Genomic DNA, 17479 nt, shown 5'->3' on the forward strand with positions numbered 1-17479 from the left:
TAAGATCCAAGTCCCTAAAATGATTCAATGGCAAGATATTTCTCTTCCTAAAGAATGGACTTTGGAACAAGTAGCACCACCTGTTAAACTTGTTTTTGATGAACTTGATTCCTGATTTTCTTACCGGTGAATTTCTGCAGTGCCACAATGGCAAGTAGATCCAAGGACAAAAATCTTGCTCCAACACGCAACCAGATTGTGAAAAAAAGCCTGTCTCCCCTGGAGAAATTATTAACCATTTTACCCCCTTAGGAACAATTCCTAAACCTAATTACTCCTCTGTTTTGGCCTCTACCCATGATCCTTATGCTTTGACCCCTGTTAACCAACTTGTCCAAACTATTTACCTAAGAAAAACCAATGCTTCTCAATATATTAAAAAACAATATTCCCAAAACCTATTTTTTATTGAACCAAATAGAGTAGCAATCAAGAATCCACTCCAGATTGCAAAGAGCTACTTCCCTCCCCTGTTACACTGGATCCCAGAACATGGTGGTAAAAAGTTAGAATTTTATTCTGACATTTTGTGCCAGGAACATGCCACTGTTATTAATGCAATCTTTGATTTAAATGATAAGTCCAAAATTATTTACCACAGTGTTTATTTGAAAAATATTGCTCCTGAAGTCAACTGGGGACATTCCCCTACTTCAACAAAAAAGCTTCCTAAGCACCCTATTCCATATTCATATCATGATTATATTAATGCCTGGTTCCGATTCATGCTACATCAGAATGAGACAACGACTCATTCATGGTTTATTAACTTTGACAAAGAATTTGATAATATTGCTGATTTGCCTCTTTGGTTCACTCGATGGTGGAATCAATTTGGTCCTAATATTGATATCTTTCCCAAGCCTCTCTTTGATTGTTTCAAGTTTTTTGAGAGGAACCTTAAGACAAATGATTATAATGCCAAATTTCCTACCCTTCTCCATTTTGTCAAACATTTCAGAATCCCTTAGATTTTAAAAATGGCAATATGAAAAAGAAGGCGATATTCTTACTCGGCATTGGTATGTTAAATGGTGGGATAAGTTTAGCTATATTCCACAAATTCTTGATAATGTTTACCGAAGACCGCCTCCCAAGCATCTAATTGTTAGTTCCCAGTCCACATCCAAGGCTCCCTCTACTTTCCAAACCTCAGATATTGATAACCTGAGCAAAGATGATTTATATGCCCTTTTCAAGAAAAAGATTGAAGAAGAGAAGGAGGCTGAGAACAGAAATTCTGAAGAAGACGGTTCTGTTATCGAATGTCCTTATTACCCATATCCCCAACCTTATCCAAAAGATTGGTTTGGGCATGATGAAGAATATGATAAAAACACTCCTAATCTAGGAGCATGTTGATCCCCTAATCCCCATAATTGTCTGGCCTGCACAAAGGCTAATGATGTAACAATATTCACTCAAGAGTAAAAATATTTACTGCTGCTTTCTCTACTGATGATGGTAACTTTGTTGACTGCTTTCGGCACTACATGCCAAATTACTTTCGGCCTTAAAAGCCGACCTGATTCCTTCTGCAAATGGTGCTCTTGATGCCCCTCACGGATCCTGATATGAATAGTAAAAAGTTACTATTCACTTTGTACTATTCACTGCTTTATTTACTTATATAAAGGGGTTGTCCCTTATTGTTAAACTTAGAATTCTTTTCTAGGAGTTCCTTTAGAACTCTCTCTAGGACTTCCCTTAGTTTAGAATATCTCACTGATTACACAAAGCTTGTAACTAGAATAAGGACTAGCTTTCAAGCTTTGTACTACTATCCCTGTTGATCTTGTATCTGTTCCTACTACTACTACTACTACTATTACTGTAAGTGTTTTGAATTAATTTCAATAAACACTTCTGTTTTCAATACTTTTGATCTATTTTGATATATAACTGCTTGGCTGGTTTTACCGCCTTACTTTCAATTATCATTTACTTTGAATTATTCTATATATATATATATATACACACACACACACACACACACATACATACATACATATATGCGCTAATAGAAATAAAAGATTTGACAAAAAAAAAGATAGTCAAAAAAATAATAATAATAAAAGAGAGAATTTTTTAGACTTGTTATTAAATAGTAATAATATAACTTCTTTAAAAATCTTTTTTTTTTATACAAAAGAATTCTTTAAAAGATTTAACAAGTCATTTGATTTAGAAATACTTGATTGTCACTTAATTACCATATAATAATTTGTAAAGAAACTTATCAACCGAAACTTTGTTCAGAAATGTAAGATACTAACAAAAGAGAATAAGAAAAGAATTAATTTAAGATACCAAAAACTTAATTTGTTCAACTTACATCCCATCTTGAAGGATCAAATTCCTTTGGGTTTGCACGATTTTCAGGATCCATATGAACACCTCTATTCCAGACCAAAACTTTCCATCCTTTGGGAACTAGATAGCCTACGTACAAATAAATAAATTTCTTTAAGAAGCCATAAGATAAAAGAGGGATGATAGAGTTTGAAAATATAGGTGATTGAAGGACCAACCATTGATCTTAACATCCTCTTTCGCTTCTCTAAAAGCCGCAAATGAGATACTAGCTCTGCGCAGCATCTCATCAATTACCTAGTTCATAAAAAAAATTGCAGCTTGTTACTTTTTGTTTAGTTCCTTCGTCATTTTCCATATTGGAATTTGACACAAACTTGTTTCACTTGTGTATAATAATTTTTTCCCCTTATAATTTTTGAGGTATGAGTTGATTTCTGCTCCTTAATTAGATTGTCCCATCGTTATTAGTAGTTTTCTTATAAGAACAGTAATGCCTCACATGCTTTTTAAAACAATCTTGAATAATTTCTCTTCCTTAAATAGGCAATAAAGTGAAAAACAAAAGGTTCCCTTGGCATTTTTGCATGCTTCTTCAATGCGTACATACCTTAGAGAGATATTCCATTTGTCTAATCTCTCTAAGGTTAAGTCTTTTTTGTGTAGATGGCCTTCTCTTCATGATCTCTGCTTGCTCTTCCTGAAAAGTAGAATACAACTTTAGTAAACTTCTTGCATTTTGTGTTTGGAAATCTGTTTTTTGGGTATGTTATCCAATTGGGCCACAAGCAAAGGTACGTGAACTATGTTCTCACTTAAGAAAAGATTTACTCCTAACAATCTAGCTCTGTTGAAAATTTGAAATTACGTTAAACATACACTCAGTTTAAAGCGCAAGTAGTTATAGAAAAGTATACCATTTCAAATGACTGACCATAATGTAGCATGGGCTGAGCTTTCGTGACCAGCTTACATGAACACGATTAAAAAATTTATAACATCTAAATCCTCTAATTGTTTACCATCAACATCTTTGACTCCCATAAGTAAATCTATCATATCTTTTGCCGCATCTGTTTGATTGGTGTTGTTTTTCATCGTGGCCATCTTTTTGTCTAGTACAGTTTGGAATATCTTCACCAACTTCTTTCGTGCCTGATTCAAGAAAACCCTTGTGAAGTCTCATTTGTTTTACCAAGAAAACAAAGTTGGAAACCAACAATTTTCATCTATTGCTACATAAAATAGAGATAGTAAAATGTTGTTATTATACTATATTATTCTCGTTGTTGTTTGTTGTGATTGTTAGGTTATGGTTTGAAAATGAAACATACTAGACCTATTATAAAAAGAAAAGAAATTGCTAAAGTTACAATCAATTTTATCTTGATTGGAGTTGTAAGTGCACAATTGTACCCAGACCCAAAAACAAGTGTTGGGTTCAGGCCCAATGAGCCTTATGCAATAAGATTTGTAGAGTATGGATTTGAAATCTAGGTTCGGGATGTTGGAAGTTTGATTAGCAGGCTAGAGTGCCACAATCTATGCAAATGGTGAACGTATACAACAAAGAAACCTCCTTGGACGTAAGGCGAGAACGATTTGTATATATATACTCTCTTTCTATGCCAAAGTTTACAACTCTTGGTTCCTGCTTTCTCTCAGTAGAAAGTGTCGATCCTCTTTCTCTTTCCTCTCTCGTTTCCTTATATACTTCTCCTTCACTGGTTCATCCACGTGTCAAACAAATCTTCTCCCTGGATACTTGTCCCATTCACCACCTTCTTGAAGTCTTCAAATAATAGCAGGTAGGTTGAATCTTACTGTTCATAGGTCACTTCCCCATTAATGCGGTCAGGGAGGTAGATGTAGGGTCTTTAATGTGGAGGTAACAACCTTTTTCTTAGATATTTCTCTCACATCCTTGCTTCTAGAGGGTGTTTGGATCACCCTTTTACCTATTATTTTTTTAGAATTCTGCCTTTAACCCGTTTAGCAAGTCCCAGGGTCATCGCCGGGCCTGTCCGAGGAGACATTCCTCCTCGAACAACTCCTCGGACCTTTACAGTGCAGACTGACTTGTGGGCCTAGAGGCTATGATAAAAAACAAACTAGTACCAGCCAATCAGGCCCAAAGCCCAAATGTTTATTTAGGAGTTTTTACCCCCCACAATAGCCCTTCAAAACTTTATTTTTCCCACCCATCTGAGGAGAGAAATAGAGTTTTGATCCGACTAGAGTACCTCCCACACGCTTTGTAAACCGCCACGCGTGTATGGGTCCTTTCGTTCCCTGAAAATGCTTCTGACGCTTCGAAACCCGGAACGCGCGCATTTATGACCGCAAGTTACATCCTGTTCCCCACGTTCAACGATAAGATGGACATCCAACGGTCCAGGTTGGCTCTGAAAATTTGAGTGGGACAAATTTAATTTCGAGGCCGCCTCCCGCACGTCAAAACACCTGGAAACCCGCGCCTTCATTCATTTCTTCAGAAATCAATCGTATCAAAGTGTCAATCATCACCTTTTCTCTCCAGGAGCTTGTGAAGAATCACATAACCAACTCTAGTAAGTTCTCGCTTTTCTTTATTCATTCCTTCTCGGCTTCTGTCCTCGGCTCCCATCTAAACCTCTTTTCTTCTTCAAACTCTCATTATCACTTCCCCTAAATGGGTAGATTTAAGTGTCTAGTTGATACTGACGCCGATATGGAAGGGTTTAGGGCCAAGTACCATATTCCCAATGACATAGGCTTGAGATACTGTTTAGTAGAAGCCGTAGGTAGCGCTAGGAGAGACGAAGAAGTCATCATTCCCATGATTGCCTTCATAGAAGGTGGAATGACTCTCCCCATGAGAAATGTGACTAGTGAATACCTTCGCAACCATAGGTTATGCCCAGACCAGTGCGCATCAAACGTGTTTAGGGTCTTAGGTAGTGTTGACGCTCTAAACAAGCAAATGGGCCTAAACCTCACATGGCACGACGTTGCCTTCATGTACGAGTGCCACAAACTAAAAAATGTGGGATATTACATTAAATCCCGATCTAGCATAGTTAGACTAATCTCCTGTCTTCCTAAATCCAACAAAGGCATGAAGGACGACTACCTCATCGCCTTAGGAAACTGGTATGATAGTCCTCACTGCTCAGTTGAATGGGGAGAACCAGGTGTGACTCCTTAGGAGTTAGATTTACTAACCTATGATTCAATCCCGTTGCCTTTACTATTTTTAATTTTTATTGCATACTGTTCCTTTTTGTCTTGATGTTTATCACTAGTCTGACCATGTTCTTTTCCTCGGATGTTTCTACTCACAGATAAACAACACGTATGTGCACGACTCAGCCTCCGCAACGTTGCGGACCTAAATCGTATCCTTCGCTCTGAAGTCTTCGTTAGTGAATATTTACAAGTGAGAGCTGCACACTTGATATTAGGATACGATCCTATATTAGTGGACTTCCAAGAGATTGAGGACACAATCATCGCGGGAGATAAGCGACGTAGAAGGATAGACGTGGCAAGACTAGGCTTCCTTTCCAACCACGATCTTCTCGATGATCCCACCACCATTCTGTACACACGCCCTATCGCAACAATTCTCCTCTCGGCGCACTCCCAGACAACCGCCGTTCGAGAAGAGCAAGCGTCCTCGCTGCACTCGTTGGATGAGGAGATAGACCAGTTTCAACTCAAGGACGTCGAAAGGCCTCGAGAAAGTCCGTTTGTCATTCTCTCGGACGAGGAGCACAAGCCCGCCGAGACTTTGGGGATACAAGGTTTGGTGATTACCCGCCCTGACTCTAGCTCCAAAGAAGAAGAGATGGACACCTTAAAGCAACTGATGCACAAGAGGGGCATGAGAGTCTCTCAAAAGGGAGCAGGGGGTTGCAGGTCCCTCCGTCCTTGCCCCCACCCCCTCCTCCCTCCGATCTTAAGCCTCCCGTTGTGGAGCCTAAGAAGAAAAGGAAGGGTGAGGCCGAGGAGGCAGATAGGGAGAGGCAGATGAGGAGAGGCAGAAGAAGCAGAAACAACAACAACAAAAACAACAACAACCCCAGCAACAAAAACCTAACAAGGGCAAGGGACGTGCCTCCTTAGTGGAAAGCCGGGAGAATAAGGACCTTGCCGAGGTGCGCCGTGCATTGGCTAACTGGTCTCCCGAGCTTAGGCTGGACAGGGCACCAATCTCTTACCAGTCCAACATTAGGGCATTCCAACAAGGCCATGCTCTCCACCTGGCTGATGCCTTGGAACGTTCTCTTCTTCTGCCCAAGGACACGGAAGCCCTGGATAAGATGAGCCAGCCCCATCTGTTCCTTTCGCTAAAAAGGGACTTGGCCCTGGTAAGTATTTGAGTCTTATCCTCGCCTTATTTTTCATTACACCTTACCGTAAGAAATATTTTTATGCACTTGAGACTTGTCTTACTAATAGTACATTCATTTTGACGTTTCACCACAGGCCATCCAAGAAGTCTTCGCCGCTGAGAAGTGGGTGGAGGATTCTCGGAAAAAGGCTGGACTTGAACTAGAACTTAGGCAAGAGACCGAGAAGTCCCTAGGCCAGGCTCTTGCGCAAAATGAGAAGCTAACCACACAGCTGGCGGAGCTAAAAAGGGAAAGAGACGGTGCTGAGGCTAGCTTGAAGACAATGAGGACCCAGGTGGAGGGGCAACGTAAGCTTCTTCGTCAAAAGGATGAAGAGTTATCCAAAGCTCAATAGGAACACTTCGACTTGAAGAAGGAGCTTGCCAAGATGAAGGACGAGGCTCGTACCTTCAAGGACTCGCTAGAGGCTGCGAAGAAGGCTACTTACAAGGAAGGGGTAGCGGTGACAGAAAACCAGCTAACAGAGGAGTTTGTCGTGCTGTGTCGAGAATATTGCCAGCAAGTTTGGGAGGAAGCATTAAATGTAGCAGGGATTCCTTTAACTTCTAAGTTGAGGAAGCCCAAGAACATTTGGCTTCCCCTAGACATCCAGGAGATAGAAGAACTTCCTCCTGTCACCCTTGCCCCTGAGACAGCACCTTCCATGCCCCCTCCTATGATCCCAGAGCCCATTTTTGCTCCTACATAACCTACGAGTTCCAATAAAGAGAAGGAACAGGGTGAAGGTGCCGAGAAGGCTACAAGCCAAAGCGCCGAGCCTAATGCCCCCCCACCTGTTATACTAGACAAGGGAAAACAAGCACAGTCCTCGTTTGAAGTAGAGCTGAAACGCACAGAGGCTGCCAGTACTTCAGAACAGAACCCTCCTTCAAAAGCTTAGGGCCGAGCCTAGGACTTCTCCCTTTTCTTGTTATGTAACAAAGGTTTTCTTCTTCCTCTTTTTTTTTTTGCTTGTAATGTACATTAAAAGTAATTAATGAAAAACTGTCCGGTTTAATCTTCATTTGACTTGCACTTTTTAGTATAAGAGTACCCATCAGCACGAAAATGAATGAGCGGAACAGCTAACTCCACTTTCAATATTTGAACTATCATAACTTTAAACAACAGTACACATGCTTAGCTTATACTTTACAAATTATGCCTCAAGAGTATAACATATGTGACACAATGATGCACAATCAACAGCCTAACTTAGAATTCAATTTGGGGCATAAAGTGATCAAAATGTTTCATCAATATCTCAACATTAATATGACATGGATTTTTGCTAATGTTTCTAAAGTAAAGGATTCAAGGACCTGACATAAACAAACTTCCTCTTAATGATAAGTACGATATCAATTTGTACAAGGTATATGGGCCGAGAACCATACATATCTAAATTCCTGTTTGATACTTAGAATTTGTAACTTAAAAATGTTAATTTCACCAAAGTAGAAGGTTTGTGGACCCGACATAACTAAGGTTCTGTTTAACAAATGATAAGACATCAATTTTCACAAAGCATGTGGTCTGAGGACCATGCATGTCCAAGTTTCTGTTTGATACTTAGAAGTTGTAACTTAAAATGTTAATTTTACCAAAGTAGAAGGTCTGTGGACCCGACATAACTAAGGTTCTGTTTAACAAATAATAAGACATCAATTTTCACAAGGCATATGGTCTGAGGACCATGCATGTCCAAGTTTCTGTTTGATACTTAGAAATTATAACTTGAAATGTTAATTTCACCAAAGTAAAAGGTCTGTGGACCCGACATAACTAAGATTTTGTTTAACAAATGATAAGACATCAATGTCCACAAGGCATGTGGTTCGAGGACCATGCTTGTCCAAGTTTCTGTTTGATACTTAATAAGATATCAATTTCCACAAGGCATGTGGTCCGAGGACCATGCATATCCAAGTTTCTATTTGATACTTAGAAATTGTAACTTGAAATGTTAATTTCACCAAAGTAGAAGGTTTGTGGACCTGACATAACTAAGGTTCAGTTTAACAAATGATAAGACATCAATTTCCACAAAGCACGTGGTCCGAGGACCATGCATGTCCAAGTTTCTGTTTGATACTTAACTAGATATCAATTTTCACAAGGCATGTGGTCCGAGGACCATACATAACCAAGTTTCTGTTTGACACTTGGTAATAGTAAGAGATAAACCCAAATACATATTGATAATTTGAACCACGAACGATAAAAGTGCTTTTTATTAATAATAATATCTTCGTAGGTTATTGACATTCTAGGGGCGTTTTACAATTTTTTCATCTAAATCAGCTAGTCGATATGATCCTATGCCTGCTACAGAGATGATCCAATAGGGTCCTTCCCAATTTGGTCCTAACTTTCCCCATGTTGGGTTTTTAGTAGTACCCACAACTTTTCTCAACACCAGATCCCTAGGCGCTAGTGGCCTTAGCTTCACATGGGTATCATACCCTCGTTTAAGCTTCTGCTGATAATAAGCCATTTGGACCATAGCGGCCTCTCGCCGTTTCTTAACCAAATCCAGGCTTTTCTCCAGGAGACCATCGTTATTTTTTGGACTAAAAGAACTCGTCATTAGCGTGGGGAAACCAGATTCTAAAGTTATCACCGCCTCGGCCCCATAAGTCATAGAGAATGGTGTTTCTCCAGTGGATCTACGCGGCGTAGTTCGATAATCCATAAAACATGTGGTAGCTCCTCTACCCATCTACCCTTCGCGTCATCCAGCCTCTTCTTGAGTCCACTGACTATGACTTTGTTGACGGCCTCGGCCTGCCCATTTCCCTGAGGAAAAGCTGGGGTGGAGTATTTGTTTGTGATGCCCATGTCACTACAATACTTCCTAAAAGCTTTACTATCAAATTGAACACCACTATAATAGCTCCATCCCTTTTAAGCTTGAGCACTTCTTCTATAACACCCTCGGAATGCTCTTTGGAGGAACGCCGAGGTGGCTACCTCCTATGAACAACGGCAGGGTTGACGTTCAAATGATGGCAAATGAAGCTTGGGTCAACCCTCGGAGCCTCATAAGGATCCCAAGCAAAGACATCGATATTGTCTTTCAAAAACTTGACTAATTCCATTTTCTCCTGGCGTGGTAACCGTATCCCCACTTGAAAGAACTCGGGGTCATTAGCAATGAGAAACCTCTCCAGATCTTCACACATGGCCTCCTCCGTTGTCACTCCATCGGGCGCAGCTAGAGTTGTTAATTGCTATAAGTCCTTTGTAGCCGAGGCCGAGGACTCTGATTTGGCTTGATGCAGTACCGCATTCGATATGCATAGCCTTGCCATCGCTTGGCTGCCAAGAATTTCTTCGATGAATCCCCCCGAGGGGAATTTTACTTTAACATGCAAAGTTGAGGAGACAGCACCCAAAGCGTGCAACCAAGGCCTGTCAAGGATGACCGTGTATGGGGAATATGCGTCAACCACAATAAAATCCACTTTGACCGTTTTCAAGCCAAACTGTACATGCAATTGAATCTGTCCCTTTGGTATGACAGTCTTCCCTTCGAAGCTTATCAGTGAGGAGTCATAAAGAGTGAGATCCTCCAGTTTTAACCTTAACCCCTTGAATAAGTCGGGATACATAATATTTGCGCTACTGCCTTGATCGATTATCACCATTTTGATGTCGTAATTCCCTATCCTCAAAGTGACCACTAGGGCGTCATCATGGGGTTGGATGGTCCCAACCTTATCCTCCTTTGAGAATCCCAAGACAGGCACATTCCTTTTAATCCTCTTCGGCTTCGAGCCTGACTCCTTGGTTTGGGAGTGTGAAACTGCCATCACCCTAGTAGGACAGGAACCGGTCCTACCAGGTGCAGTGAAGATAACGTTAATCGTTCCCAAGGGTGGCTGAGATGAGTTGTTCTTCTGATTATTTAAGCTGGACTGACTGCCTTGCCCATTAGGTTGGTACAAGTGCTGCTTCAATTTCCCCTCGCTAACAAGCTGTTCCAGATGGTTCCAGAGGGTTTGACAATTTTTGGTAGTATGACCCACATCCTGATGGTATTGGCAAAAAAGATTCTGATTCCGCTTCATAGTGTCCCCCGCCATCTTACTGGACCATCTGAAGTAGGGTTCCTTACGGACTTTCTCTAGTAGTTGGTGCACTGGTTCTCGGAATACAATATTAACTGCTTGAGGAGTGGCTGAGCTAGACTGCCTAGAGTAATCTCTCCTCGACTTATTGTTGTGATACCTGTCCGACCTGAAATCCCTTCTCTCCTGCGGGATAACCTTCGCCTTACCCTTACCCTGCTGTTGATCTTCAACCCTTTTATACTCGTCAATACGGTCCATGAGGCGATGTAAACTCCGTACGGGCTTTTTGGTCAAGGATTTCCTCAAGTCATGATCACTGGGAAGGCCCACTTTAAAAGTATTAATCGCCACCTCGTCAAAATCTCCATCTATCTCGTTGAACATCTCTCAATCCCTGTCGGAGTATGCTTTCAACATCTCACCCTCCTTCATGGCCATAGATAATAGTGAGTCCAATGGTCGGGGAACTCTGTTGCGTGTAATGAACCGAGACGCGAATGCCCTAGTAAGTTTCTTGAACGAACCGACAGACCCCGACTTTAGTCCATTGAACCATCTCATAGCAACAGGTCCCAAGCTAGAAGGAAAGACTTTGCACATCAAGGTTTCATTGTGAGAATGCACTGCCATCCTCTGATTAAAGTGGCTCACATGTTCCATCGGGTCTGTTCGGCCATTATAAATGGTGAAGGTGGGCTAGGCGAACCGCCTGGGGAGCCTTCCATTCTCAATCCTGTGTGAGAAGGGCGATTTGGAGAGTTGGTGTAACGCTCGGCTCATAGCGTCATTCCCCAAGCCCCTAGAGGGGAGCTTTCTATGCCTGTGACCCGGTAGGTCATCCTCTTCGTAAGAGGAGGTTTTGCTGGGGGGCGTCTAGGACCTTGAACTGTAACTGCTTCCTCGGGATTCCCCCGAAGAAGGATTGGATGGGGGTGAAGCCCGCCTTCGTCTGACACGGCGCAACTTCTTCTTGAGGTGGTCAATCTCCCTCTGCATGGCCTTGACATCATCCTCATGGGTGGCACTGCCTCCATCGCGCTTATGACTCGCGCTAGGATATACGGTATGAACGTTTCCCTCTCGATCCCTCCATCGCTCAAGACTTTCAAAAAGATCTTCGGGTTGCGATCCCTGAGATTTTGCATGGGGTGAACCTAAACCTGCCATGATGTTCCAATTCCTTTAACGCTAGATTCCCTACAGACGACGCCAATTGTAAATGCACAATTGTACTCGGACCCAAAAACAAGTGTTGGGCTTAGGCCCAATGAGCCTTATGCAATAAGATTTGTAGAGTATGGATTTGAAATCTAGGTTCGGGATGTTGTAAGTTTGATTGGTAGGCTAGAGTGCCACAATCTATGCAAATGGTGAACGTATACAACAAAGAAACCTCCTTGGACGTAAGCTGAGGACGATTTGTATACATATACTCTCTTTCTATGCCAAAGTTTACAACTCTTGGTTCCTGCTTTCTTTCAGTAGAAAGTGTCGATCCTCTTTCTCTTTCCTCTCTCGTTTCCTTATATACTTCTCCTCCACTGGTTCATCCACGTGTCATACAAATCTTCCCCCCGGATACTTGTCCCGAAAACTTGTCCCATCCACCACCTTCTTGAAGTCTTCAAATAATAGCAGGGAGGCTGAATCCTACTGTTCATAGGTTACTTCCTCATTAATGCGGCTAGGGAGGTAGATGCAGGGTCTTTAATGTGGAGGTAGCAGCCTTTTTCTTAGATATTTCTCTCACATCCTTGCTTCTAGAGGGTGTTTGGATCACCCTCTTACCCATCAGTTTTTCCAGAATTTTGCCTTTAACCCGTTTAGCAAGTCCCAGGGTGTTTAGCAAGTCCCAGGGTCATCGCTGGGCCTGTTCGAGGAGACATTCCTCCTCGGACAACTCCTCGGACCTTTACAGTGCAGACTGACTTGTGGGTCTGGAGGCCATGATAAAAAATAAACTGGTACCAGCTAATCAGGCCCAAAACCCAAATATTTATTCAGGATTTTTTACCCCCACATGAGTAAGATCAATAAAAATAATAAATATGAAAAATATTAAAGGAACTGTTGGGTTCTAAGACTTTAGGTTTAAAGACTTTAGGTTTAAATATATTAGAATTTCATTTTGTAATGTTGGCAAACCATGATAAAAAAGTTTAGTCTTGTTTTTAGACTTGCTCAAAGTATGTTTATGTGCAAAGTTGGAATCGAGTGCACTGCAAGATTTATTGTGTAAATCTTCCTAGCTTGATCGATCGAAAATTAAACTCAATTGATCGAAACTCGTGTAGATTGTTTTTCTGCAAAATTTTTTCAACTCAGCCCAAGCTCGGTTTGACATGTAAGGTTTTATGTTTTGCCCTAGGTATAAAAGGGAAAATCCTAGCCACGTTTTAAAGGTTGTTATAGTTGTTGTTTATGCGGTGTACGTGATTCTCTTGTGAGATCTAGAGGTGTTTGCCTTCACATATACTTAGGGTTATCAAGATCGAGATTGATGTCGAGAGCTTGGTGATCATTAGTTGCTGCATTAAGAGCTCAAAGATACACAAGCTGGAGTGCTTGTACTTGTTGTGAATCTAAGAAAGAAGTAGTTCGTGGACTCAGAGTTGTCACGGGATCATGATAGTATGTTTCCTACTCGAGATAGTAATAGGATGTTAGTGGTCTAAGTCGCTATTGTGTAAAATTCAATTCTTTCATAGTAGATTCGTTTTACCTTGAGGATAGCTAGGTTAGATCCTCCCTAGGATTTTTACCGATTTGGTTATCTTGGGTTATCATATCATTGTGTTATTTATTTACCGCACAGTTTTAATGATATGATTTATATGTGTTAACCTAGATCTGCATAATTTACCTAAGTTAATCACTTAGCTAAATAACTAGGTTAATCTGGTTGTGTTTAAGGGGTCTAAAAACGTACAAGTGGTATCAGAGCAGGTTAGCTCTTGTGTTTAGATCCTTTGATCTAAGAGTTGATCCTTGACCCCTGTTGTCATAGAACACTGTCACTCTCTTGTGATCCCACCTCACTTTGATGGAAACAACTATGCCTATTGGAAAGTAAGGATGAAAGCATTCCTGAAATTCATTGATGAGAGAGTTTGGAATTTCATTGAGTACGGATGAGAGAAGCCCACTACTCCCATTAGTGAGTGGCAAACTTCTCAGAGAGAAGCAGCTACTTTTAATAGCAAAGCTATGAATGCTATTTTTAATGCTGTTTCAATGGAGGAATTCAAAAGAATCTCAAGTGTTGAGGTTGCTCACACTGCATGGAATATTCTCCAAACTGTGCATGAAGGCACAAAGGCAGTTAAAATCAATAAGTTGCACCAGTTAACAACTATATTTGAAAGCATTAGGATGTCTAATGATGAAAGTTTTGATGAATTTTATGCTAAGCTTAATGATATTGTTAATTCTACTTATAATTTGGGTGAAATCTATGATCAACCTAAAATTGTTAGGAAGATACTTAGATCTTTGATTGAGGATTTTAGACCTAAAGTAATTGCCATCACTGAAAGCAAGGATATAGATTCCATCCCTGTTGATGAACTTATAGGATCTCTTCAGTCCTATGAGTTGGATCTACCTAAGACAAGCAAATCCAAATCAATGGCTCTTAAGTCTGTTGATGATGTTGATGTAAATGGATTTGATGATGAACTCTCTACTACAGAGATTGCCTATCTTGCCAAGAATTTTGAAAACTTTCTTAAGAATAATAACATATGGAAAAAGGTAAAAACAATGTTGAACCTAGAAATTTTAAGAGGAATGATCCCACTAAGGTGAATAACGCTGAAAAATCCAAAGAGAAAGTAGGTCAACCTTATAATAATCCTATGGGTCAACAATGTTTTGGTTGTCAAGAGTATGATCATGTGAAATTTGAATGTCCAACACTCTTGAGGTCTAAGGGTAAGGCTATGGCTGTAACCCTTAATGATGATAAAGTTTCTAACAACGAGTCTGATAGTGATGAGGATGGAAACTTCATTGCTTTCACTGCTACTGCTGTAGTTGATAAAAGTGTTGCTATTAAGGAAAACCCTTCTGATGGGGAACTCTCTAAGGATCCATATTTGCAAGAAGCCTATAATAAACTTTGCAAAGTTGTTGCAAAGGATGCTATGCGTGTTGATTTAGGCTTAAAGAAAATTGCATTTCTTGTGCATATCTTGAACTTGATAAGAAAAATCTGCTTGTGAAACTGTTTGATGCTAATGAATTATTGAATAATGTGAAGACTGAGAATAAGTTTTTGCTCGATAAAGTTAAGAATTTGGAACTTGAACTATTTGTTGCTAGAGAACAAACTAATAGGTTTGCAAGCTCTAAACTTAATCACATGCTGAGTGTTCAAAAGTCTCCCTCAGACAAAACTGGTTTAGGTTTTGTAGAAAGCATCTCTAAGCCTGAAACTCATTTCACTAACTTTGTTCCTTCTTCTAAGCCCTCCATGAGTGAGGTTGTCAAATCTGTAGAAGTTACACCTTCTAGGAAAGGTTGATCTTTAAGAATCTAAATCTAAGACTCCTAACTCTCCTAAGGGCAAGTTGCATGATAGACTAGCATGAGTTTGTCATTTTTGTGGAAAGTTTGGGTACATTCGTCCAAATTGTTTCAAGTTGCAAGTTGTTAAGCAAGCAAATAAGCCAAAAGTACCTGTGTCTCAAGCACAAGATCCCATGGTACTTACTGGTAAGCTGGTAAAGGCTTTAAATCTTTATTTCAATTCTAGAGTTGCTCAGGATTCTAATGTGAATAGTAACTTCAATGCTAGAGTTGCATCTAAAAAGTTTTGGATGCAAAAGGCACGATCTAATTGAGTCTTTTTGACATGGTCTTTGTGTTTCATTGCTCTATTCTTTGTGACCATTCTTCTTTGTTGGTTTTTGTTTTTATTTTTTATTTTTTAGGATTTGCATTGCATAACATTCATGCATTTCATTTTAAGATTGTCTTTGTTATTTCTTTTCAAAATAAACCAAAAAAAAAAAAAAAAGGAAAAGGAAAGCAAAATGTGTTTTGCATTATTTTTCTTGGATTTGAAATCAAGGTTGGCCAATTTATTTTTACATAACATGTCTATGTACCTTGTTTTTGCTTGGATTATTTATTGCACTTTATTAGTTTGAGCTTTGTAGTGCATGTTGTATGGGAAGATATTTATAGTTTTTGATCACATGATCTTGATCTTGAAATCACATACTTTTGATTGTCGGACTTGAACTTATTGAGAAAGGCATAAAAGCCATTAGAGATCTCAACAAACCATTTCGCTTTAAGGGAGCCCACTTCAAGAGGTGGAAATGAGATGTCCTCTTCTACTTGAGTCTTCTCAAAGTCACCTACATCCTCACTGACAAGAATCTATCAAAGGTGTCTATCAATGAGATGAGTGAGGAAGAATTTAGTCTCCATCAAGAAAATATAGATAAGTATACAAAAGATGAATATAATTGTCGCTCTTATCTTTTGAATTGTCTTGCCGGTCATTTTTATGATTATTATGATACAACTTATAATTCTGCTAAGAAAATTTGGAAAGCTTTACAAAGCAAGTATGATATCGAGGAGGCTGGTGCAAAGAAGTATGTTGCTAGTAGATTTTTCCGTTACCATATGGTGGATGGAAAATCAGTGGTGGATCAAGCACAAGACTTCCAAATGATTGTAGCAGAATTAAGATCTGAAGGTATAAAGATTGGAGACTATTTGGTGGTAGCTGGCATAATTGATAAACTACCACAATCTTGGAGGGAGTTCCAAAAGACTTTGCGGCACAAACAAAAAGAAACATCCTTGGAGACTTTGATCACACGCATCCGTGTGGAGGAGGAGGCTAGAGGACAAGATGCACTCATGACACAAGAGAGCAATCGTAATTCCACCACAAAAGTAAACCTTACTTCAACCAATAATAATATGCTCAAAAATCATTTTCCTAGAAATGGTCAATTGAAGCCTAAAAATAGAGCCTTTAAAAATAATAATAGACCTCAAGGAAGGGGAAACCCGAATAATAATTACAATAAGAACCAAGGACCCCATTCACAATTGGGATGGCAATTTAGATCCGACCCGCGGATACCCGATCTAGCCCAACCCTAATGGGCCGGGTTTTACCCGGTCTGATAAAGAATAAGGTCGGATATGGGTTTTAAAAAAAAAATCCGAAGCGGGTCCGGGTCAGGTCCGGGTTTTATCAAAAAAATCCAGACCCGACCCGGATAAATACCCCGTATATTAAATTACTAAAATACCCCTTATATATATATTTTCTGATTTTGTAACCCTAAGTCTCTACTCTCTACTCACTACACATAGACACAGCCGCCTCTCTCACACTCAGCCCTCTAGCCTTTTGCCTCAGCACAGCCCAGCCCTCTCGCCAGCCCTCTTGCCAATTCTTGTTTCAAAATATACCTCGACATTGCCACTTCTTGTATGCGAAATGAGGGAAAGGATCGTCCCACAATTGGTGAAGTGGAGGTAGGCCTTGAACACGCTCTGTAGCTGCAACAGAGCGCAGATGCCGAGAGAAAGAATGGTGTGGATCAATATAATTATACCATTGTTGAATATATTTCCGATACTGCGTCTCCTGAGGAATATTTTTCAAATATATATAGCACGAACACATGAGCTAAATTTTCCTTGGACACCGGCATGATAGGGATGCTCCAAGTAACCAAA

The sequence above is a fragment of the Castanea sativa genome, chromosome 10, assembly GCF_040712315.1.
Source record: "Castanea sativa cultivar Marrone di Chiusa Pesio chromosome 10, ASM4071231v1".
Classification (NCBI taxonomy): Eukaryota; Viridiplantae; Streptophyta; class Magnoliopsida; order Fagales; family Fagaceae; genus Castanea; species Castanea sativa.